Source organism: Caretta caretta, chromosome 8, assembly GCF_965140235.1.
Source record: "Caretta caretta isolate rCarCar2 chromosome 8, rCarCar1.hap1, whole genome shotgun sequence".
Taxonomy (NCBI): domain Eukaryota; kingdom Metazoa; phylum Chordata; order Testudines; family Cheloniidae; genus Caretta; species Caretta caretta.
Genome location: NC_134213.1, coordinates 15376582 through 15399690, shown reverse-complemented (window position 1 = coordinate 15399690; position 23109 = coordinate 15376582). Strand labels below are relative to the sequence as shown.

Sequence of the window (23109 nt, the reverse complement as noted above, 5' to 3'; positions counted from 1 at the left end):
TTTTGAAAGAACCACCATAACGTTTTGTTCGGAGTTCTGAACAACCTCCATTCCCAAGGTGTTCACAACTCTGAGGTTTTACTGTGTTTAAAATACTATGAAAATCATTTATGTATGAAACAATTTTAATGAAGTAATGCATAGCAACTTAACGTGCAATTGGTGTATTCAAAATTAAATGGAGCTTGCCTATTTTAACCATGAAGTTGAGGAACCAAAATTTAGAGCGAACCCTGAACTGTACAGAGAAGATTTGTGTCACGTTACCGGTTGTTACATCCTGGCCCTGTCCCACACTGTACAGTCATAGAATCATAGAATCATAGAATATCAGAGTTGGAAGGGACCTCAGGAGGTCATCTAGTCCAACCCCCTGCTCAAAGCAGGACCAATCCCCAACTAAATCATCCCAGCCAGGCCTTTGTCAAGCCTGACCTTAAAAATATCTAAGGAAGGAGATTCCATCACCTCCCTAGGTAATGCATTCCAGTGTTTCACCACCCTCCTAGTGAAAAAGTTTTTCCTAATATCCAACCTAAACCTCCCCCACTGCAACTTGAGACCATTACTCCTTGTTCTGTCATCAGCTACCACTGAAAACAGTCTAGATCCAGCCCCTTTGGAACCCCCTTTCAGGTAGTTGAAAGCAACTATCAAATCCCTCCTCATTCTTCTCTTCCGCAGACTAAACAATCCCAGTTCCCTCAGCCTCTCCTCATAAGTCATGTGTTCCAGTCCCCTAATAACTTTTGTTGCCCTCCGCTCGACTCTTCCAATTTTTTCACATCTTTCTTGTAGTGTGGGGACCAAAACTGGACATAGTACTCCAGATGAGGCCTCACCAATGTTGAATAGAGGGGAACGATCACGTCCCTCGATCTGCTGGCAATGCCCCTACCTATACATCCCAAAATGCCATTGGCCTTCTTGGCAACAAGGGCACACTGTTGACTCATATCCAGCTTCTCGGCTACTGTAACCCCTAGGTCCTTCTCCGCAGAACTGCTGCCGAGCCATTCAGTCCCTAGTCTGTAGCGGTGCATGGGATTCTTCTGTCCTAAGTGCAGGACTCTGCACTTGTCCCTACCCTCCAGCGTATCTACCTCTCCTCCCAGTTTAGTGTCATCTGCAAACTTGCTGAGGGTGCAATCCATGCCATCCTCCAGAGCATTTATGAAGATATTGAACAAAACCGGCCCGAGGACCGACCCTTGGGGCACTCCACTTGATACCGGCTGCCAACGAGACATGGAGCCATTGATCACTACCTGTTGAGCCCGACAATCTAGCCAACTTTCTATCCACCTTATACTCCATTCATCCAGCCCATACTTCTTTAACTTACTGGCAAGAATACTGTGGGAGACCGTGTCAAAAGCTTTGCTAAAGTCAAGGAACAACACGTCCACCGCTTTCCCCTCATCCACAGAGCCAGTTATCTCGTCATAGAAGGCAATTAGATTAGTCAGGCATGACTTGCCCTTGGTGAATCCATACTGACTGTTCCTGATCACTTTCCTCTCCGCTAAGTGCTTCAGAATTGATTCCTTGAGGACCTGCTCCATGATTTTTCCAGGGACTGAGGTGAGGCTGACTGGCCTGTAGTTCCCCGGATCCTCCTTCTTCCCTTTTTTAAAGATGGGCACTACATTAGCCTTTTTCCAGTCGTCCGGGACTTCCCCGGATCGCCATGGGTTTTCAAAGATAATGGCCAATGGCTCTGCAATCACATCCGCCAACTCCTTTAGCACTCTCGGATGCAGCGCATCCGGCCCCATGGACTTGTGCTCATCCAGCTTTCCTAAATAGTCCCGAACCACTTCTTTCTCCACAGAGGGCTGGTCACCTCCTCCCCATGCTGTGCTGCCCAGTGCAGCAGTCTGGGAGCTGACCTTGTTCGTGAAGACGGAGGCAAAAAAAGCATTGAGTACATTAGGTTTTTCCACATCCTCTGTCACTAGGTTGCCTCCCTCATTCAGTAAGGGGCCCACACTTTCCTTGACTTTCTTCTTATTGCTGACATACCTGAAGAAGCCCTTCTTGTTACTCTTAACATCTCTTGCTAGCTGCAACTCCAGGTGTGATTTGGCCTTCCTGATTTCACTCCTGCATGCCCGAGCAATGTTTTTATACTCTTCCTTGGTCATTTGTCCAATCTTCCACTTCTTGAAAGCTTCTTTTTTGTGTTCAAGATCAGCAAGGATTTCACTGTTAAGCCAGCTGGTCGCCTGCCATGTTTACTATTGTTTCTACACATTGGGATGGTTTGTTCCTGTAACCTCAATAAGGATTCTTTAAAATACAGCCAGCTCTCCTGGACTCCTTTCCCGCTCATGTTATTCTCCCAGGGGATCCTGCCCATCAGTTCCCTGAGGGAGTCAAAGTCTGCTTTTCTGAAGTCCAGGGTCCGTATTCTGCTGCTCTCCTTTCTTCCCTGGGTCAGGATCCTGAACTCGACCATCTCATGGTCACTGCCTCCCAGGTTCCCATCCACTTTTGCTTCCCTTACTAATTCTTTCCGGTTTGTGAGCAGTAGGTCAAGAAGAGCTCTGCCCCTAGTTGGTTCCTCCAGCACTTGCACCAGGAAACTGTCCCCTACACTTTCCAAAAACTTTCCAAAAACAGTCACCAGTCTGTTGTGAGTGGACCCATTTGCTGGGTCCGGGTAGAGTCTAGTATCGCTTCTAGCTCTGGGTCTACAGGGCTCCAAACTCTTGTCTTACACCATTCTTTGTGGCCTGGGCACCACCACCCAGCCATCCTGGACCCCAAATATAGCATCTGAGACCTCCGAGACAACCTGGCAGGAAAGCAAGGAACCTGGGCTTAGCAAAGAAGTTTCTTAACCACAGACACTACCTCGAAAGCACTCAAAGGTTAGAAATCTTTGAAAACAACAACCAGCAGAGTCCTGAGACCCACCTTCCCCATGTCTGATCTCCCACCTGCTGGGACCAACACAGCTACAACAGTACTGCTCCCACCTCCTGTGAGTCTAAGTCTGTCAGCATTTCCGGCTGCGCAGAGTCCCTCCCACCCCCTTTCTCTGTCAAGTCCTTTGTATACGTGGCAATGGTCAGCTCCCCTGCATACAACAGTTCCCCTGTCTCTATGCAATCTGCTCCACTACTGTAGGAGATCCAGCCCCCTCCCTTGCCAGGCTTTCCCCACTTGTGTAGAAAAACCATTGTTCCATGGTGGGGTAGGCAAGTAGCTGAGAGTGATTCCAAGTAGATGGTCCCATATGGCTCTCAGGGACAGTCCTTCAATGAGGTGTCAAACACCTTTCCTGGGGAGGGCAGCTGTCTTGAATACCATGGAGTAGATTGTTTGGGAGTATGTCCAGGCTGGTTTTCAACATGTAATACAAAATGGAGTTCATTCTTTGATGCAGACATATCCAATTCTGTCACACCAGTTTCCCTTATTGTTTTTTTCCAACTGCTCATTCTGGAACTAATGAGTGTAACATGCCCAGGGACCTGTCAACAAGTTATATCTACTGTGCAGTATCACCAACCGTTAAAAAGCCATGACTGAACACCCCCCAGACCAGGAGATTTTTTTAAAAGTAATAAATGTTGGGTTCTTATTCATGTTCTGGATTTGAGCTTGGGGGGGGGGGGGAATCACATTTTCAAGCTATTCTCTGTAAACCTGAGGGCTAGAAACTTTTAAATAAAAGCAGAAATTCTCATGTATTCACATGACTCCAGGAGTGGGAGCTTTAAGGAAAATACCAAATATCATGGGACATGCAATAAAATTATAAGAGCTGGCAACATGTCTTCAACACCAGCCATTCCCAGTGAGTACTTTGTATATGTATGCAGTTTCCAAAATGACAACACAGGACACCTTTTAATCCCATGGAAGCTACTGCATCAGTCCAAAGAAGCCTGTGTTGTTAATTCATAGTTTACAAAATTGCACTGATTGTTTACCTGCACTAATATGTTTGAACATTGACAAATGCTGAGAATTAATTTCCTTCCAAGAATAGTAGCTGCTCAGACATGTAAAACATTTTACAGTAATGTACACTATATATTTTAATAGGTTAAACTCCTGAGACTGCTGTTCAAACAATAATATTATCCAAGTAATCCAAACAACAGGTTTTTCAACTAAAGGTCAGAGGAACAAATCCCGGTTTACAAATTTGCAATGCAGCACAAGGCAGACAAGTCACTGCCAACTAGGTATTCTGAGGAGCGAGATCTATGGGACAAAAATGAGCAATTGCCCATCCACTACTACAGCTTCCTTTTGCCCGGGAGCTGGATCCTGTTTAAACTGAATGGGCCCTAAAATTTGAGATATGGAATTTTCCTCTTTACCCGCTTTCAGCTTGCCTAGTGCAAACTCTGATACATTTAGACAGAATTAAAGTGACCGAATTTCATGTGACCTTCAGTCCTTGTTCAAAGAAAACAAAAACTATCACAAGGCTTTGCAAATTCAGCGATCGTATAGTAAGCAGCAATAACCTTTGAACTTCATATAGTCTTTGATCTTCCTCTTGAGTCTGCAAAAGCAATTTTTAAATGGGTGATCATCTATGAAGTTTTTGAGAGGAGCAACAGCTAAGCATGAAAGTAACAATTTAGGATTCTCTATATCCACATTATATAGCCATCCAGGTAGAAAGCAGGGTGTAGCCAGAGTGGGGCCTGGGCTACATCCACTATTTAAGTACATAAATTTGTTAAAAGCCTGTTTTAAAAAAAAAATACTTGTTAAAGGGATGTATGGGGTGATATTCAATGTATTTTTAATTCAATGAGTTTTAATTGTTTCTAATCATTTACAATATAAATGATTTACTGAGACGTCATCGCCCATCCACCATAGGTTGGGACTCACCTAAATTTCCATTCTTAGCTACATCACCGGTAGAAAGCTGCACACATCTTGAGTTGCACTCTGTTCTTCACCACCTAGACCTGGGGGACCAACATAACTAAATGACCATGTACTGTATGGCTTTACAGTTGTTCCATATTTGTGCCTCTTTTTGACCAGTCCCTTTTAGTACAGAATAGCAGATCAGTGAATGGAACTGTACAAAATTTGGGACCACTAGGGGTATTTATCCAAGATGGAACGCAAATCCAGACTGACCAAAATGCACTGACATTGAGAGAGTTAAACCATTGCCAGCCCTCCCAGCTAGACTGTGTCTACACTGAGAATTTTGGTGAATTCTCTCCCACCACTGGTGTAGCTCCATTGTTAGTAATAGACTGGGTGCAGGTGCTTTTTCCACTGTATGGTCTAGATCTGCTCAGAGCGATGACTCAGAGAACTGTAAGTGCAGCAATGATATCAGAATCTGTAGTTTTTCCAAAGGGATGGGAAAGAAAAATAATGGAGACATACAAACCTTTGCACAGCTTTTGTAAGACCAGCAATAAGGCTGGTTGAAAAATAAAAAAATAATTTAACAATTTCAGAAGTTTAAATTTGTGTGTGTTCTGCCTTGTTTTTTATATTTTCAAAAAGCACTCGTGAAATATTTTTAAAGTCAATTTTTGAAAACGGAAATATCCCCTCAAAATTTCAGTTTTCAAAAATGATGGGGGGAAACCCAAAAGGAAAGATGAAAAAGGAAAAACAAAGGAGGCAAAACCAAACACTGAAAAATGATAAATGAAAAATTCTGAGAAAAATGTGAATAGAAAAATTTCAAACCCTGAATTTTATTTTTATTTAATAAGCCATTTTTCAACAATAAAACTCTAATTAAGTTGACCAGCTCTGTGCTGCAATTGCTTGGACACAGGACAAAGCTAGAATCCTGGGGTCAAATTTGGAGTTGCACCTATTTGTGTCAGCAGAGTGGTTGGCCTTTGGATGAAAAAGCATTTGGAACAATGGCATGAAGACTAGTTGGCCATAAGCAGCATGTAGAGGTTTAGGCCACATGAAGCCCAACACAGTCAATGGAAAGCACATAGTTAAAATCCCACACTGCTCTGAAATTTTACAATAGTAGAGCCCAATCCCATTAGAAACTGGGAGCCTATTGAAACTCCTCCTCAATGCCCGTCAAATTTGCATCACACAGAAAGCGAGCCAGAGCACAGCCAACTGCAGCTGGGGAGACTGGTTATATTCTGGCTTGGGAATATCTGTTTTTCAGCTGCTAGAGAGTGCTCAGGAAATTCTGCTGATACAGGCCAGAAAACTAGTTTGATGTGTAACAGTGGTCCAATCAGTCAGGGCTATAGCCTGAAACCAATGTGTCTCTGTTCAAGGACGATAAGCCAAGACCAGGAGAACATCCGGAGTCACTTCAGATAATTGTAGTGCTCTTATGGGTTTGGGATGGGCTTTTATGCTCAGCTTCATTAACCCAGGAATTATTTGCCTTGTTTACCCAAGGCAAACTCCTCAGCTGGTCTGTAGTTTGGATCTGCCTTCCAATTTTCTGTTTTCCTGTGATTTCCTGGAAACATAAACTATGTTTGCCAGCCTGATAATACAAAATTTATGGAGCAAATAACATCTACAGGAGATCTATGGCTAGATGACCCAGCCTACCTGACTCCAAAGATAACACGATACTATATAATTTAATGTTTAACTTACACATTTAAAGGAGCAGCAAACACTTGTCTTCTGTAATGCCTTTCACGGCAGCCAACCATGTCACTGCTTGTTGCCTGACCACAGTTGAGCTTGTTCTTTGCATCACATGGTTTGCTGTCAGGGCGTCAAGTTACCGTTTTATTCATGTTATCTAAGTTCTCGTAGTCATGGTTATAAAAAAGAGAGCTACTAGGAGCATGGTTCTACCAGATACTGCCAAACTCAGAAGAGAGAGAGGGAGAGCTTTTGTATGACACAGAGCGTGCCACACATCCACTCGTAGTTATTATTTTAAGATTCTTATTTTTCCACATGGCCATTGTCACAGTTGTATTTCTTCAAAGTTATAATTAAAGAAAGCTCCGGAGTACTATTAGCTATTTCAGGAATAGTGTGGGCTAGTGGCTTTATCTTGGGAATAGGAACCAAGAACACTAATGTTCTAATCCCAGCATTGCCAACAGCTTGTTCTGTTGTCTTGGGCCAGTCACCACTGGTGTGCCTCAGCTTACTCATCTGTAAAATGGGGATAATAATTCTTGGCTGCCTACCTAGGGTGTTGCAAAGAGAAATGTGTGTAAATAAGTCCTAAATATTACTCCTATTTCTGCTTCCAGGCAGAAGTCCAGTGTGATGATGCATTTTGAGACATAGGCAATGGCAGCATTTGGACAGACGAGAAAGCAGGAGGCTTGGGAAATCTAGGTCTGCAATTGGCATCTCGAGTGGCTTAGACAAGTCATCTACTCTTGTGCATCAGTCCCCTACCTATAAAGTGGGGATGATAATACTGCCCTTCCTCAGAGAAGTGTTGTGGGATAAATTCATTGATATTTGTGCAGGGCTCAGATATTCATCACCATGAGTCTATGGCAGGGGTTCCCAAACTTCATTGCACCACGACCTCCTTCTGACAACAAAAATTGCTACTTGACCCCAGGAGAGGGGTGGGACCCAAAGCCTTCAGCCCCAGGCGGGAGCCTGTAACCTGAGCCCCTCCACCCAGGACTAAAGCTCAAGGGCTCAGGTTTCAGCTCTGGGCGGTGGGGCTTGCGCTCGGGCTTCAGCCCTGGGTGGTGGGGCTCGCAGGGCATCAGTAAGTCTAACACCAGCTCTAGCAACCCAATTAAAACAGGGTCGCAACCCACAGTTTGAGAACCGCTGGTCTATGGTGATGGGGCCATATGCATAGATAGATATTAGAGCTGGTCGGAAATTCATCATCAAAATGCATTTTCAATGGGAAATGCAATCTCCACAAAATCAACATTTTCCAGGGCACAGCTGCGGTACCTCATGGGAGTCCCATGACCATGGTGCATCATGGAAGATGTACAGTCTAGACCAAAGAGGAGAATGGGGATATGTGGCACCTGACCTACAACTCCCATGAGGCACCACAGCAGCTCAAGGTGACACAGATTAATACTGAACCAAGTTGAAATGAAATGTTTTGACATTGCTGTATTATAGTTTTTCTGAACTTTCCATTCCACAAGAAAACAATGATTGATATTTCTACTATTCATCCCACTTCTGGATGAAAACACATTTGAAATATCATTCCCCATGGGATAGAAATTCCAATTTTTTACTAGCTCTCATAGATCTAATAACACTGTTAAATTAACCAATTAAGACATAATACTTTAGCTAGTATAGCTGGCTGTACACCTGGCTGGTGATCACATCCGGCCAGAGGGATTCCCCCGGTAACTGAATGCACCCCTGTATTCACACCCTACACACTACTATAATGATATTTGTACAAAATATGCCTTGTGAGCTATCATTTGAAAACTAACAACTCAATGGTCAATATGGTGAAATGTACGTAGCAACATGGTATGTAAAGTTATGAAATCCCCCATGCCTGATGTTAAAGGCATGTTCAAACTCATGTAGCCCCAATTAGGTAGAACTTGTCAATTAGGTAAACCTGTCTTAAACAAAGGGATGTGTGTATACCTCAATTTGCAAATAAGTTGTAATGAATCTCAAACAGCAAGAGCACGAAGAAAGAAGACAAAGAAAATCTGCATTTCAGCATACACAGGTGAAAAGAAACAGTGTAACACCTCTTCTTCATCAGACTTCATTCATGTCTCCTTGCTCTCAGCAGGAGAGAACTTTATCTAGAGGTCATTCTCAGGACAATGCATTTCAAAGAGTGATTGAACGATAAAAGTAAGGGCAAAAAAAACCCCCCAAGTTATCTTTCCCGCTCTTTTCTACTAAGACAACAATAAAAAAATAGCTGTTGAGCAGATCCTGGCCTGAGAATTTGGTCGGGATTGTCCTGAAAACTTGTGGTAAGAACTTAGGCTTAAATAAACCTCCGTTCATTTTCTTGCAACCATTTCTGACTTTAATGCCTTATACTCACTTAAAATCTCTTTGAATTTAAATAAACTTGTTCTATTGTTTAATCAAAACTAATCCACTCTTGTGAATTGTTTGGGTAATTCCATTTGAGGTGGCAAGCTGAAGTACCTTGATTCCCTTAGAGGGGCAATAGATTTAATATATCTGGACTAAGAGAGTTGGACAGTGCTAAACATGTTTTTCAGGAGAATCGGGACGGAGAGTGTGTTGGGGTCACCCTGTGTGTCATCACCCAGGCTGGGAAGCCAGAGTTTGACTGGACAGCTAGCAGGCTGTTTGCGAGCAACCCAGGTGGGAGCTACAACAGCAAAGCATTGAGAGACCCCCAAGATTGCAGGGCAGGGGCTGACACAGCTCCTCACTGATCTGGATTGCATCCCATTATGTCATACCTCCACACCAGGGCAATTCCCCAACTGGCTAGTTAAGCTGGCTTTAAGCTGTTCTGCACTACTGCCTTTACAAGGGATAGGGTCTGGCCCAACATATCTGTCTGTCTATACACACACTCTCTCTCTCCCCTCCTACCCCACAACAATCCCATAGGGCTGCTTTGATTAGTACTCTGCAGCTTTCCTCCCTTGGCAGGGGCTAGTCACAGTTGTAGTCCTCAAACTGCCCAGGACCAATCCTCCCCCCACTGAAGCTAGCAACAAAACTCCCATTGGCTTGAATAGCACAAGGGCAGGCTGCCTGCTCACGGACAACCACCAAGAGTAGGGTCAGTCTCTTCAAGGCAGGAGGGGAGAGAGGAGCCACAGCCACATATAACTTGTACTGAGCATGCTCACAGGCAGGGCTCAGATGTGCTTGGTGCTGCACATTTTTGAAGGGCCTAACGGGCTACTTTGGCCTGTGGTCATCATAGCTGGGGGAGTGTGCTCAGGTCAGGAGCAGCAGCCCTGGGAGCTCCTTTTAGGGAAATGTGTGTCTCCACACCAGCAGCAGAGAGTAGCCAAACAGCCACACTTTGGCCTGCATTTGGAGGACACAGTGTGTGTCAATCACTAAGTGTTTCTCTAATAGCTATTATTCCAAGCATGAGAGCAACCACCAGTCAGAACCTTTCCTATGGTTGATTCACTTATTATGGCTTCATCTCCCTGTTGTCATGGAAGCTGCTCCGAGAAACAGTCACCGGTAAAGGAAACCAAGAGAGTTCACAACACAAAAGCCAAACCAAACAGAACTCAGCTCTAGAGTTGCAAAGCAACAATCAGTGGTGCTCTCTGGGACCAGAATCCCTCCTCTACTCCAGACACGTAACACAGTGGCGTTCTGGCTCTCATCCCAATCCCAGGCTCAAAATGGCCTGGCCGCCCTGGCAGCAGCACAAACAATTCATTCTCCAACACGCCAGAGTTTTGTATTGCTTTGTATTGCAGCAGCACCAAGAGGCAGGGATCAGGGCCCTGTTGTTCTAGGTGTCATACACACACAAAGCAGAAAGACAGTGCCTGTCCCAAAGAGCTTGCAGTCTCAGGAAACACAGCTGGGGACAAACTGACTTCACCATCATTTCAGTAACTGGTTAATACCTCCTCCAACCACCTGACCTGGGCTGAGCCCCATTTGTTACCACCAACCCATATGTTTCCCAATGCAAACCAGCCCTCTATTAAGGGGAATTCTTAATATTTTTTCCCAGAAAGAAAATATTTTTTCTTTTCTGTAGGCCACTCCAGCAGCTTCTCTCTGAACATCTGGACTGCCATCAAGCAGGCTGATTTTATTTGTATCCTATCTGGCTGCAGTGGCAATCGTTTCTGATTTGGGAAGAGCTCGGCGCCTGTCTCTACAGTTTGCTGAGTAAGAGAACCACAGATCAAAGTTAATTCATGCTTTTGAAGACTCACAGGGGCTCTATGTTGCCCGGGCTCCACATGCACAAAGGTCCCTACACTGGAACAAATAGCGAACTGTAGCAATGACAAAGCCAGCAGGACACTGGAAAGGAATTCAGCAAATGGAAACACACACACTTTGAAAAAGTATCCAGATTAAATTTGTGGTTGAGCTGTTTAGGTCACAACAGTCTTCTTTCTTTTCAAAACATGCCAAGCAAAGGCTGAGCTAATTATAGCTAATGTACCAGTCACAAACTGGGCGCGTAGGAGGGAGACTGGTTCTAGCATTCCCTAAAGAGCAATGGTTAATCCTATCCCCAGGCAAAAACAAATTAAAAAACAACCTTCCATTAAACTGAAGTTAAGACTGTAAATACTTATTAATTATTTCAAACAGCACTTAAGAGAACACTGTTGCTCTCAAAAACAACCCTAGAAATCCTGGAAGTTCAACTTGTAAGGCTACACTTAGATGAAAGTCAGTGTGAGAAATCCTGGCTCCATTGATGGAAAACTCCCATAGACTCCAATGAGACCAGAATTTTACTCCAGATTTGTTGGGCCTCAAACTAAATTGGAATCTCAGAGTATTGTTACTGGGGTGTCCCAGAGGCTATAAAAATGCCAGGGACAGAACGTGGCTGCTCTAATGCCCTTCCATGAAAGAGAAATTCCTGAGCTACCAAACTCAGTTGTGGCAATAATGCCTCACATTAGCAGCTGGAACTGCTTGATTTAAAATGCTCCCTGCCCCAGTCCTGTGGACGTGCTGCATAAGAGTGCTCTTACTGCTCCAGACTCCAGTGGGGAAATTGAAAAAGGAAGCAGAGCCTGCTGATGTTGAAGCACATGTTGCTGACCTGAGACAACTTGCCTCCGCTTGTGCCCTGGAAATAAATTTTCCCCAGCAGTTTCTCCAGTGACATTCTAGAATGCATGTGGAGGCTGTAATTTTAAGTTATTGGGTGGATTAAGATGCAGGCTGTGGTAGGCCCCAGCATTGTTTTGTTTTCAGATGTGCCACTGAACTACACATATTCATCCAACAAAGGAAAAGTGACCTTGCCAAAACTGAGATAGGGGCTGAGACTACTACAGAGATTCTAACATTTCCAAAGCTAGGTTTCTAGATGTAAGTGGGGGAATAGTCCCGCTATTGTGGGGAACTTTCCTGGCTTCTGCACTACCCCGGTGAAGTGGGCTAGCGAAAGGATCTGAGTCCTCGCTCCCCCTTCCTTTACCCAGTGGCCTCCCTGCCCTTGAGGGCTCCCCTTCCACTCTCCTGTCTGGCAGAGTCCTCGTAACCCCAACAAGGCTGGGCCCAGGATTCCTGGGGGGCTCAACCCCCAACCCTGCTGTGGTCACCTAGGACAGGGGCTAGGGTGTCCCCACTCCAGGGTACTCTCTCTGCACTGGGCACTTCTCTGACCCACTGACCATTACATACAAGTTAAAGCAAATGCAAGTTATTTAATCAACAATTCATTTTAAAAAGAATAAGGAAAAATGGGAAAGGTTAAATGAAACACATCAACAATTCACACAGCGCGACATTAAAAAAGGGATTCAAAGAGCACTGTCACAGACTGGCAGTGTAAAAAGTGCCTTGGGCTTTTCTTTTCAAATCAGGCATAAATCAATTGCCAGCCACCCCTATTGGCCAGGTAAATACACAGAAGCTTCCCACTAAAGCAGCTTTTAATGCTATTTAGTTAAATCAGTTCCTGGCCACACATCCTATGTGCGTGGCACTGACTGCATAGGTTACATTTTTACACAGCACAAGCTGTTTTTATTAACATGGAGAAAAGGCAGGCAGCTAAGAATTCATTCCTACACTGCAGCTCTGGACTAAGCAAAGATTCTTCTCAAGGGGTGATGGGAGATCTTTTGGGGAAGAAGTAACCCAGCCCATCCTGTCGAGTGGGCAGGGTGTGCCTCCCACATTCATGCCTGTATTGCAGATTTGTGCACGTATTACTTTTATTAACCGCAGTGCTTGTTTAGAGGAAGGTGATGCAACAGCCACATGGGAAGGTTGAACTGTATTGAACAACACTATTTACTGCTTCTGAAAAGAGTAAAGAAATCTGACGTTTGCTGCTCTGTTTGCTAACCCCCTGGTCTGTGGCTTTCGTTAGCTGCTCAGGTGTAAAAGCATCCGGGATCAAAAAGTAGTGTATCTGGGTGGAACCACAGAGGGAGGGAGAACCATCACTGACACATACTCCCCTGGTCCCTATCCGTGCAAGCCCTTCCCTGGGGACTGAGCTTGGGGAGGAACAAAGGATGGGTCCTTTTCCTCTGCATCATTTCTTCCCTGTTGCACTTTCCCTGCAGGGGTTCAGGCGTAAGCTACTTCTGACCCAATCAGCACTAAAAAATGCTGGTTCCTCCACTCCTCAGTTAAACATCCTTTCCCTGCAAGGGGCTTTGGGATAAGCAGCAGCTGGGGAGAACTTGCAGGACTTGTGCTGCCCTGGGACACAGCAGGGGGCGGGGCGGCCTTGTGTATCAGTGACTGAGCCATTTTCTTATTCCATGGAGTGGGGGTAACACTGCTTCCCCCCAGGAAGTGATTGAACAGAATTGTCCAGTCCATGGAAATAACCCATGAAAAGGACCATTTGGCCTTCTATGTTTTATAGCTTCAATGGCCAACCTCCTCTTGCAAGATCGTAAGTTCCAGGCTCATGGGCAGTCCTTGGTACTGGCCTGCTCCATGGTCATAAACCCATCGTTTTCAATTGCAGCAGCACAACTAAATCAAATCTAAACCCACAACAAGGGAATGGATTTAAATCAAAGCACAAAATGCCGCTAAATCAGTAATAAGAATTTACGAGATAAAGAGAAACTGGGAAATGCAAATTCAAATGGCCAAGTTGGACCTTCAAAAATTAATTGAAGATGGATACTAATGAACCTCTAGCAACAGATTCACTATTAAACCCCAGTACATTCAAATCCAGGCAGGTCTATTCGTGCAAGGCAAGCTGCAGACATGTCGATCTGAAGCACCATTTCTTCTAAGACATAAAGCAGTACGTTGAAGTTCAGATCAACAGGGCATCAACTATCTATTGTAAACAGTGTTCAAGAGGGAGAGAGCAGAGGGCAATTCTTTGTAAGTCATTTGAGAGACACACTGCACTTCCATAAACAATGGGATAATAGTGTCAATAATGTAACCTTTCCACTGAATAACCTCCTGGGAAGCTGTTATCCTTATCGCTAACTGGGAATCATTAACCCTACAACTGAAAGTTCATCCTCATACAGGTTGGAATGTAGTCAATGGAGCTAGATAATACCCACTTTTCCCACATTTACATATTTAGAATTCACTTCTCAGAAGGTTGAAGCCTAAGGTCTGTGTAAGTTTGAGCGCATGCAGTTGCATGGCTACTCAGTTATTGCCATTGTCCATGCCAGGGGGGCTAAATATCCATTTGTACACAGAAAAGCTGATTTTCATTAGCAGTTCTGTGGTGATCTGGACTCGGATGTATGTGACCTTCCATTGAGTTCAATGGGAACTATATCCACCCAAGGGCAGAATTTGGTGACAGACAGGACTGGACATTAATATGGGTAGAGTCACACTAGCAAGGATGAAAAAGCAAACAAAACAAACAAACGCTCTCCCCCCTCCACTGCCATCACCAAGAGTTTTGGAAGGGCTATAAACTAGAGCTCACCGGACAATGACTATTCCATCTGGCGGAAATTTCCACTGGAACAAAAACTAACCTTTTGAATGTTTTCACCAAGCCAGAATTGCCTGTCAAATGCCTGTTTTTGGATCGAAACCGGCGTGTGCGCACATATCCATGCACGCCCTCGTGGTTAGGGCACTGGCCTGAGACAATCTGCTGGATTCAGAGCATCTCTAAGTTACATGCACACAAGAATTACTTTACCCACCGCTGAAATACAGCCTCCCCTCTGGGGAGAAACATGGCAGCTTTTAACAGCTGACAGCAATGCTAACAATGGCTTTGGACAGGAAGTGAAAAGTACCACATTCAGTTGCCTCTGCAGAGGAAATTTTAGGTGGACAGTATACAATTACCCAAATTACTGAACAGTAATAAAAATGCAGAAAAAAGAAACCAGAGACTCAAGGTGTTCTTTGCTCCAATACTCTCATGTTCTAACCATATTAACAGTCATGACATGACGCAAAGGCAAAGCTTGTCTGACATGTAAAACCATGAAACAAACAAAGCAGCTGGATGGAATCTAGGCAAGGGTGGCCAGTTGTTATTCCGATAATTCAGTCTTCTGAGAAACATATTAGAGACTGTCACCTTTCCCGTAACAGGCTGGCAGGACAGGTTTTACAGCACTTCAGGTCAGGTTACCCTGTGCTAATTGGTGGTGGCCCAGGGAGGATAGTAAACCTGGTGTTTATAGCACTATTGTGCTATGGAGAGATCTTTATTCAGGTTAATCATATGTCTCATTGTGATTAATTTTTATACAGGAAGAACACCGTTGTAGAACTATGGCAAGGTGCCTCCAGCAGAGTTCACTTAATAACACATGCCCTTTCCCCCAAAAGGCCTTTTAGCTCAGGGGAGTGTAGTATCACTTTTAATAGCTAATAAGTCTTTTATCTGTAGGAGGAAGAACTCTATGGCCTAATGTGAATTTTCTCTCTCTAACTGCTGTGATCTTATATGAGGCTCCTATTTGGGACATGCCCACGAAGATCAATACCCTTGAGTTGCTTGTGTTCATCTGAGAATGCAGACCCCATTAGATTCCCTATTTGGGATTCTAATCCTAGGGAATGAGAACAGCAATTTAAGTGGAAATTGTGGGTAATGCATCACTTAAATAAATACAAAGGTTGTACAAGGTGGCAAAAAGTTGGGAACTGACCCAACTCCCATTAAAATAACTGAAAGACTTTAATGGGGCTTTGACAGCTTCCCAAATGGAGAAGGGGCTCTTGCCTTCATATCATTGCAGGATTTTCTCTTTTGCCCAAGTTCCCCTTCTTTGTTTTTCATCGATAGATCCTCAGGCATCTCTCTCTCTCTCTCCATCCCCCCATGATGGATTTAGACGGCAGACTATTATACTTTCTCTACCTTGTGGAACTATAAACATTGAATTCTATCTTTAAAGCCTGAGTCTGACCTTATGATTCTGTCAGGTTTTTCTTGTTCTCTTCTCTCTGAGTTGACAAGAGGCTGACTACCAGTTTTATTATCTGATTTCGAGTCTCCTAAGAAGTGCAATCTAACCAGCGTTAAGTTGGCCATTATTATATATCCAGGAAACCTGCTTGAATAGGTAAAGAACATCCTGGCAGCTTTGGCTGGCAGGTTTTTTTTATTTACAACATGCACTTTAGGTTACAGCTATGTGGCTTGAGGACAGCTGACAGTGTAATTAAACTAATAAACTCGCTAATTTTGGGGCTGTCCCTTATCATAAAGATATCACAAGTATTTAGTGTGCACAATGTACAGTGTGATAATGACACATAACCAGTAGGACAAACAGCAACCATAAGAGATTTAACTGGAAAGCAAGGCATTAAATCTGACCCTACTTTATAAATAATAGAAGGCTGACTTCTACCACCCTTTCTAATGCTGAGTAGATCCTTATGCTCAGCAACTAATCCCACTGAAGGGTAAGGTATTTCTTAATATGAGTAAGGATGGCAGAATCTGGACCATAAAACAATATGGCAAGAACACCACGATAGCAAAAACACCTGTCTCCCATTGCATCTATACATTTCATATCTGAAGAGGAACACCAACATTAATGCCATAGACAAAGTCAGTGGTGAATGATCCAGGAGAACTCAGATAAAGTAAGGACAGCATTAGGGATTAAATAGTACACCTCATCCAAAATCTAATGCTAAACCAAGACAAAACAGGTGATTCTATGGCAGGAAATATTACAAAAATATTCCCATTTGCTTTCCCAGAGGTCAAATGAGCACCGATTTCTCCCTGACTATGTAAGAACCGTCAGAGAGTACAAACTGTCCTTTGGAGGAAACCTTCAAACAGCCCCGCCAAGTTCATAATCAGAAGGAAGCTGCCCACAGACCAGGACCGACCAGCTCAAAGTAGCACCAGACACAGCACCAGATGCAAAACCTGCCAACATATCTCCACTGCTACAATGAGCTTCCTGTGTGCGGGCCAAGATACAAACCCGTCAGAAAAATTCTGGCTGTGACAAGGAGTGCAATCCTACTAATGCAGCTCAGTCCACCGCTCTGTTGGAAGCACCTCCAGGGTAGTTTGGTCTCCATGCTGGTCATCTGATTTCAGTAGAGCCTCAATGTTGAGGGTGCCAGCAAGAGTGCGAGTTGCGACGGTTGTGGTAATGATCTGGCCTTCCTGGTGACATCCCATTTCCTTCCCCCGCATTGCAAGTTAACCTCCAACCTCACCTCTGTCCTACAGGGAATTCCTTTTTCCATGGGTAGTGGGTCTCAAACTACTTGCTGCTGGGGTGAACACCTTTCACCATAGTACTCTACAGCAGCCACTGCATTTGAGCTCATCTTTGTGCAAAGGCTTCCCAAGAGTACCTGACAGCTGGCCCACGAGATGCGGGATGAAGCCATCAAGGGAAACATGGTCGAAAGAGAACAGGGTGCTAGAAAACACAGGTGAGAAAGAGACCTATGGGCCCTCAAATGAGTCTAGTGGAGTCCTAGGACAACCTCCCTTGCTTTGAGTGCAGCCCTCCTGTGTGTTAGCAGAGCACAGGACCTGCATACACACCGCACCCTTTCTGGAGGATTTCTCCCAGCTACTTGCAGCCAAGCAGCAAACGTCTGAATGTTTTCTCGATTGCTATTATTGCTCAGTGAAAAACTGCCAAAAACGAGAGACCGGTGGGACAGAGCCTGCGTCTAGCAAGCATCCACAGCGGCTGTGAAGTGATAAGTGTTGCTGCTGCAGCTTTCTTTCCCCTGCAGAGGCTCGTGATGAGGCAGGAAAGGGTTGGGTGGGGTGTCAGCTTGAGAACAAGTTGCAGCTATATGAGATGAGAGACTCGAACGCCCGAATTCTCAGAGCGACTGAAAAGGCACGCGATCTCCCCATCCAGCATATGAGACGCAGCCCCACAAAGCACCCACTGGAATGTGCTGTTACTGAACTAACAGTGGCATACGCCCTAAAGCAGTTTGCTGGTTTCCTCCTGGCATGACACACCACGCAACAATTATTGTATTTTCCAGAAAACAACATGCACATTTCAACTGAGTTTTGGCCCTAGAAATGAAATATGTGGCGGGAGGTTGCGGGGAGCTAGCCTTGTGGCTAGCTGGTAGGTCTTTGCTGCCATACCAGAGAACTGGGGTTGGGCTCCAGTCCTGGGGCCCAATTCATCTCTGATATAAGTCCAGTGGCTTCAAAGGCATTATCTCAGGAACGAGTTTGGCTCTCTGCTGCCGAGCTCCAGTGAAGGTAGCATGCTCAGCCCCCAGGGCAGGAGGGAGAGCTCAACCCAGTAAAGGAGTTAATGTGGGGACAAACTTGGTATGCTTCAAACAGTAGACGCAGAGACAAGCCCAACCCCAACTGAATCTGCTGTTCTGGTTTCTGTTATGTAAAACAGCTGTTAGTACAAGGTAAAGACAGGGGAAAACTCCCCTGTGGGGCACTTCTGCTGCAGCTCCCCAGTGGAGAGGAGAGATAAAGAAAGGGGAGATGAGATTCAGAGGACATCACCATCTGGGGCCACATTCTGATTACAGTTACATGAGGGCAAATCTGGAGTAATGCCACTGAACTCAATGGATTCACTCCATACTGGTGCTGATATAAGTGACCAGGATCTGGTTAGACAGTATGGCAGACATGCTGCTCTAGAATCTCCATCCCACCTGAGCTTTACTTCAGGTAGGAATGGAGTGGTGGGGCTATGGTGGCCATTAGCCACCATTTTTCCTTCCCTTCTGGAGTCATCCGGGGCCGATGCAACTTCCAACACAACTTACAGCAGCCTTGTGCCTGCTCTAAGTGGAGCCCCTAAGTGGCTGTTAAACTGCACTATCCACAAGGGCTGTTAAGCGATTAAAAAGATTAAAACCAATTAATCGTGCTGATAATAATAGAATACCATTTATTTAAATATTTTTGGGTGTTTTCTACATTTTCAAATATATTGATTTCCATTACAACACAGAATACAAAGTATACAGTGCTCACTTTATATTTATTTTTTATTACAAATATTTGCACTGTAAAAAACAAAAGAAATAGTATTTTTCAATTCACCTAATACAAGCAGTCTAATGCAATCTCTTTATCATGAAAGTTGAACTTACAAATGTAGAATTATCTACAAAACATAACGGCATTCAAAAATAAAAAAATGTAAAACTTTAGAGCCTACAAGCCCACTCAGTCCTACTTCTTGTTCAGCCAATCACTCAAACAAGTTTGTTTACATTTGCAGGAGATAATGCTGCCCGCTTCTTGCAGGTCCTGTGCTCTTGTTTACAATGTCACCTGAAAGTGAGAACAGGCATTCACATGGCACTGTTGCAGCCAGCGCTGCAAGATATTTATGTGCCATATGCTCTAAAGATTCATATGTCCCTTCATGCTTCAACCACCATCCCAGAGGACATGCGTCCATGCTGATGACGCTTGTTTAGCATATCTGGCATGTAAATACCTTGCAATACCAGCTACAAAAGTGCCATGAGAATGCCTATTCTCACTTTCAGATGACATTGTAAATAAGAAGCAGGCAGCATTATCCCCTGTAAACGTAAACAAGAAGTAGGACTGAGTGGACTTGTAGACTCTAAAGTTTTACATTGTTTTGTTTTTGAGTGCAGTTATGTAACAAAAAAATTCTACATTTGTAAGTTGCACTTTCATGACAAAGAGATTGCACTACAGTACTGGTATGAGTTGAACTGAAAAATACTATTTCTTTTGTTTATTGTGTTTACAGTGCAAATATTTGCAATCAAAAATAATAATATAAAGTGAGCACTGCACACTTTGTTTGCTGGGTTGTAATGGAAATCAATATATTTGAAAATGTAGAAAACCTTCCAAAAATATTTAATACATTGAAATTGGTATTATACTGTTTAACAGTGCAATTAAAACTGTAATTAATCACAATTAATTTTTTTAATCACAATTAATTTTTTGAGTTAATTGTGTGAGTTAATTGTGATTAATCGACAGCCCTACTCTCCACTCAGACCCCTTCTCACCCATCCCTTCCCCCCACCCCCAACATACCCTGTATGAGACGTGGCTAGGGAGGCAGTGTGGATCTCTACACCAACCAGGGAATTCCCTTGCTACAAGGGTATTCCCAGCAGGGCTTGATTCTGTTAGCCCTTTTATGCTGCCAAAACAGCATCATGGATCCACAATGGAACACAGAGTCTGGAATACTGTGTTTTGTCTAACGTAGACAGTAGGTTCCTTGTGGCAGGGAATTGTGTCTATTTTAGGTCAGGATGGTGCCTAGCACGCTGCGGAAGGCTTCGAGAATAAACAAGCAACAACAAACATGACTAGTTTTTTGAAAAAAATTCCCTTGCAAGTCACTTCTGATGAAGCAAGACAATGAAAACCAAGTGATAAACTAACATTAGAAAAAGGGCCCAAACAAGGACACTCAATGATTTCCACTCAATTTCAGTATTAAGGACACCCAGAAAATAAATACAAAGTCAGTAAAAGAGATCCAACATTACTGTCTGGAGCTCAGACCATTGCAAGCCCAATGTGCCTACCACAAACCACGGTGCCAGTTAAGAATGTGTGCATATTTCCTGACTGCCCTTTGTTTCTTTCATATAACCTGCTTCACCTTTGAATATGGATATTCTTGCAGGTGCTACTGCCCTCTACAGTTCCGGGAGAGTCAACACAGCAGCACGTTACAGTTTATTGTAACCATATCATGCAAGATGGTATGTCTTCTCTTAACCCCTATTTCAGTCGCTTATATCTTTCCTTAAGAAATTCTCTCCTGAGCAGACTCACCTCATGGTAAGTCTAAGCCCCACAGAAAATTTCTTATTCCTGGAAAATTTGAAGAAAATCCATCCAGCCATTTTTGGAGTTAGCCCAGCATGAAAAATTAAGTTGTGTGATAACCCAGGGTCTCTGACTCACAATCCCTCACTCTAGCCAGCAGAGACACGGCCTAACTCAGATGGGATGCTTGTTATCCAGACGTATCAGGAAAGCACATACGTCAAGTTCAAAAGCCCTTTAGAGTGTCAGCCAGGTCCCTTACTCAGGTGTCTACTGAGAGGGAGAGCACAAAGACTCTTCTCCCTCATGCAGCCCCCATAGGGACCATGCATAATTGCAGCTCTTGTGCTCGAGTGCAGAAGCCACTTTGTGTACTCCTCATGGCTCACATAATGTCCTAAAGGGGGTGGGGAGGAGGCAGTCACAGCCTGGCCCCCAGAACAGGAACACCACAGAGAGTGGGAGAGGCTGCATGCTATAACAGGCTGTAGAAGGGAGCACGCTCCCCCTACACACAGGGACGCTCCAGGAGACATTCCACCTCCCGCTACTCCCTCTAGGATGGTACTGCTCTGAACCATCCATTCCTCTGGGGGGCAGCTGAGCTCACAGGCCCAAGCTAGCCCTTGTATCAACAGGAATATAACAAATTCGTATTAGCTCACAGATGCTCAGCCAAACCATTCAACACTCAAAGTCCCCTAAAGCTTAATACAATTCTCCTGTGGGGTCAGAAGCTGCAAGGAAGATTGTTTTTCTCCTAATGGTTTGTATTTTGAACCTAACATTAACCCACTGCACTGATCAATACAGAATTAAGAGACATATTGAGCCAAGCTCATCCCATCCCCTGGAGAAAGCCTACTGGCTTCGGTCTGGCCTATTGCTTCTCTCATATCCCAAAGCCAGCTAACCATGCAGTGACAGAAGGTGACAAACAGGTGTACAGTGTTGGCAATGCAGCCTTAACCACCTTAGTCCTAGTTTTTGGGAAAACCTATGAATTAACTGGTTTCTCTTCCCTCGCCACCCTTCCCCTCACCCCCAACATCGACAGTCCTGTTATGCTGGTTGTAGCTCACCAGCTAAGTAGGGTTTGCCAGGCCAAGATCAGGCTGGGAAGCTGCCAAGAAAAACTGGGGTGTGCTGCAGGAAACAGTGGCAGTGACTTAGTACTGAATCAGTGCTCCTGCCTCAGGATGCTGTTGCACTTAGCTAGCCTGTTAGCTGCCTCCCCCAGCCTCTAGGAGCTGCTCTCTCTGTTCTGCTGTTGAAGGAGGCCTCCAGAGACAGTGACTCCTCCTTTGGCACAATCTCACATGGCATGAGACCACTCACCCCAACCTGTCTTGTCTCTGCTCTGCAGGTGGTGCGGTTAGCCTCCCTTTCTCTGATACACACATGCACCCAGGCCAAACAGCCCTTCTACAGTTCCTGAGGCACTCTCTCATTTGCTTTTCAGAGAGTAAATGAGTGAGTGACATGTCAGAGTCCGTGAAGGATGGTCTTGTGATGGAGGCACTAGACTAGGATTCAGAAGCACGGAGTTCAGTTTCTGCCACTGACCTAGGACAAGTCATGTCACCTCTCTGTGTCTCAGGTCACCATCTGTAAAGTGGGGGTAATCATTCTTCCTTCGTCTGTCTTGTTTAGTTACTCTGGGTTGGTACAGCACTCAGCTCAACATGGCCAAGCTCTGTAGGGGCTACTGTAATTACTCCTGGGGAAATTCTGTGCCACTGTGTGTGCATAATTAATTTGCTCTGCATATTTTTTTTCCAGAAAATAGCTTCTGCTGGAAAGTTGCTGCAGTTCTGCCTTTTCCACACCAAAGGGCACTGTGCCTTCTTCACAATGCCTGTAGGGCCAGGTCAGGAGACAGGGGAGACAGACAGCATGGGGCAGGGGCTGAATGGGAGTGGAGGTGCAGGGCCACATGGGGATGGGGGATGGCTGAGTGGGGGCACAGAGACACATGGGGATGGGGAGAGGGGGCTGGGTTGAGGGGGTGCAAGGACACATGGGAACAGGGGGGAGTGGCTGTCTGAGTGGGGGTGGAGGGATACATAGACAGCAGGTGCAAGGACACATGGGGACGAGCAGTTGTGCCTGACTGAATGGGAGAGACTAGGGGTCAGCCAGCATCTGTATGAGGGAAGCTCTTTAACAATCCCTCCCCATACCCGCTCCCCAAAAAAATCTGTTCCATACTTTTCCCACCCATACCCAACAACCTTCCAAGTTTAAACCCAGGCTATGTCCCAGCAATTACT

General features: G+C 44.6%; 2 long non-coding RNA genes across 4 annotated transcripts in view; both read right to left on the bottom strand.

The window, feature by feature from the left end:
- LOC142072954 (uncharacterized) overlaps window positions 1-6739 on the bottom strand; it is a 35328-nt gene extending 28589 nt beyond the window's left edge. For both annotated transcript variants that reach the window (XR_012669578.1, XR_012669579.1), the window contains exons 1-2: window positions 6595-6739; window positions 4867-4946 (exon numbers count right to left, since the gene is read on the bottom strand). This is a non-coding gene — a long non-coding RNA (uncharacterized LOC142072954). The remainder of the gene's footprint in view (window positions 1-4866; window positions 4947-6594) is intronic.
- Window positions 1-23109, bottom strand: part of LOC142072953 (uncharacterized) — a 64095-nt gene that overhangs the window by 38158 nt on the left and 2828 nt on the right. The window lies entirely within an intron of this gene.